We start from the raw sequence: 2,490 nt of genomic DNA on the forward strand, positions 1-2,490 counted from the left end.
TACGGTACTGTGTCCCTGCCTCGCTTCTAGGTTTTGTGTGTGTGTGTGTGTGTGTGTGTAATATCATATCACAGTCATTGCCCCTATGTTGCTATAGACTCAGTAACTATTATTTTCAATAGTTACTAAATACCCCTTATGTGGCTCACCATCTCTCCCCGCCCCCCTAACCTAGCAGGATGTCTGCCACCAATGAGTCAGTGTTGACAAAAGCCTAGGTATGTAACAAATTAATCCTTCCCTGGTCTTGAGAAGCATAGGTTCTTTTTCTGTTGTCTTGATTGGACATGGTCCGAGACACACCGATTACCCTCTGAGGATAGGGTCCCAGGGTGGCATTGCTGGACCAAAAGGGCCCCCCAAACTTCTAAAGCCGAAGCCCTCCTCCCCGTCCGTGTCCTGTGCACGCTGGTAATTGTGCAGAGGGTAATAATTTGCAATTGATTAAAGAGTTTGTGGGGTGTTTCACCACCCCCTATCTCCCCTCGCCCCCTCTCCCTCCTCCTCCCTCCTGCCCCAAAGGGGAAAAATTATCCGAGAAGGTGAAGATGTTCGCAGACAATCAGATTAACATATTCTAACAATCGCAATTTGCAAAATAGTAATCACAACTCCCGGATCAGGAGCCGTTAATCAAAGCTGCAGGTTTAATTCCATTTTAAATATTGATGAAATGTGCCTGGCAGCCTCACCCTGGTGTGGCCGGGCCAGGGGAGCTGCAGCGACCAACAGCCTGCCCAGGGGAGGTGGAGGGAGGGGTGGGGAGCAGCTGCCCAGAGGGAAGGCATCTGCGATTCAAATTGGTGGCTGGGCGGCCAGGTAGAGAGTGAAAGGGGTGGTGAAGAGGGCTGTTAAGTCCATTGCTGTCAATTTGTAACAATCAGGGAGGGGCCTGGAGACTGGTTCAGCACAATAAACCCAGTTTGTCTGGTTTCAGGGGTTACCACTGAAGAGGTTGCAGCTGCACTGATTCGAATAGCCTGGAGACTTCAGAACTGTAATTATCAACCAGGCTGCTCACAGTGTGGCAAAAGTGGGCTTCACCAGCACTTAACTCCTTGTGTGCTGACGAGCTCCTGCCGCTCTCCCCCTGGTTGCCTCCCCATGGGGGCCGGGGTGGGGGTGGGGGGCACTGCTCCCCGGCCAGACTCACAGGCCAGGCAGTGACCCCACAGAGGAAGAGTAGGGGCCAGGGCAGGTTGACCAGAGAATGAAACCTGCCTCTGTGCCAGGCACCACTATGTGTGCCCTGCGGTGGGGCGGCTGGGCCTGTGCAGCCCCATGAACTTGGTCTGAACTCTATCGGCGGTGTGGCATGGCATGGGGCCTGGTCCACGGACTGACACGATGCTGTGCTTGCCAAGCACTGAGCACACAGTAGGCTGCCAGCAAGCACCTGTCTCCCAAGCCAGACCAGGGCCTTTCACAGAGGCAGAAGAAGCCTGATCAGGGCATCGGACCGGGAGGGCTGGCTCCCTGCGGGTCCTCCAGGTTTCCTGCTCTGGGGAGATGTCCTCATCCTGCAGCTTCTGCCAGTTGGGTGGGCAGTGCCAGGCACCTTGTGGGCTACAGGCCTTGGGCTAGGGGTGGGGTTAAAAGAGGATAGGGGTTTGGGCAGCTCTGTTTGTACCCCTGAGAGGGTGGGCAGGTGAGCACAGAGAGGCTGCACGGGCAGTCCTGGTGCGTGCGGGCGTGTACATGACCCCACCAGACCCCCCTGGTACCTGCGAGGGGGTGTGCTCGAGCGAGCGTGTGTCGCGGAGTGGTTCGTGCAGACAGGGACTTCCAAAGGCAACCCAGGAGACCACCACTGCAAGGGTGGTCTCACAGTGGGGCAGAAGAAGCCCCCTGTGGAAGACTGAGAAGCAAAGAGCTAGCTGCACATGCAGGGCAGGAATAAAAGCCCAACGCCCAACGCTCTGACGCTGACTGTGACTCACAGCGACCTTAGACGGTGAACGTGGTGCGTTCACTGAAAAAAAAAAAAAAAAGGAGACACAAAGAAACAGCACAATGCCATTTGGGTAAATTAAAAACACATGCACACACAAAACAGCAGTACATATTCTACATGCATTTTCAGGGGTGTATACACCACCATTAGAGTGGGATCCTGTGGCAGGGGTAGGGGTGGGGGAAATGTGGGTTTGAGCAAAGAAAGGGAAAAATAAAACTGAATCCACAGAGGGGCGTAGGCAGAGAGGGGATGCTAGCGTACTGAGGCCCGAGGAGAGACGCCCTCGGCTCTGGATTCAAGTTTTGAGAAGTGGCTCCCATTTTGTAGCCCTGGTCCAAGCCCTGCACTCACACACGTACTGAGCCAGTGGGTGGGACCCCGCAGAGCCTTTGTTTTTCTCATCTGTAAAATGGTGGGAGTGGCTGGGCCCTGTCCGGTGGTCACAAGGAATAAATTAAGTAAGCTAGACTCGGTTCTTCTGCTCTGGCTCCTCACTGCGCCCCAGGGCATGAGCCAGGCTGCGGGGCTGGGGG

At 54.9% G+C, this 2,490-nt stretch overlaps 1 protein-coding gene across 1 annotated transcript in view; it reads left to right on the forward strand.

The window, feature by feature from the left end:
- Positions 1-2,490, forward strand: part of MORN5 (MORN repeat containing 5) — a 40,527-nt gene that overhangs the window by 37,592 nt on the left and 445 nt on the right. The window lies entirely within an intron of this gene.

The sequence above is a fragment of the Echinops telfairi genome, unplaced genomic scaffold (genome assembly GCF_000313985.2).
Source record: "Echinops telfairi isolate 266 unplaced genomic scaffold, ASM31398v2 ScPeMD7_7410;HRSCAF=8448, whole genome shotgun sequence".
In the NCBI taxonomy this organism is placed as follows: Eukaryota; Metazoa; Chordata; class Mammalia; order Afrosoricida; family Tenrecidae; genus Echinops; species Echinops telfairi.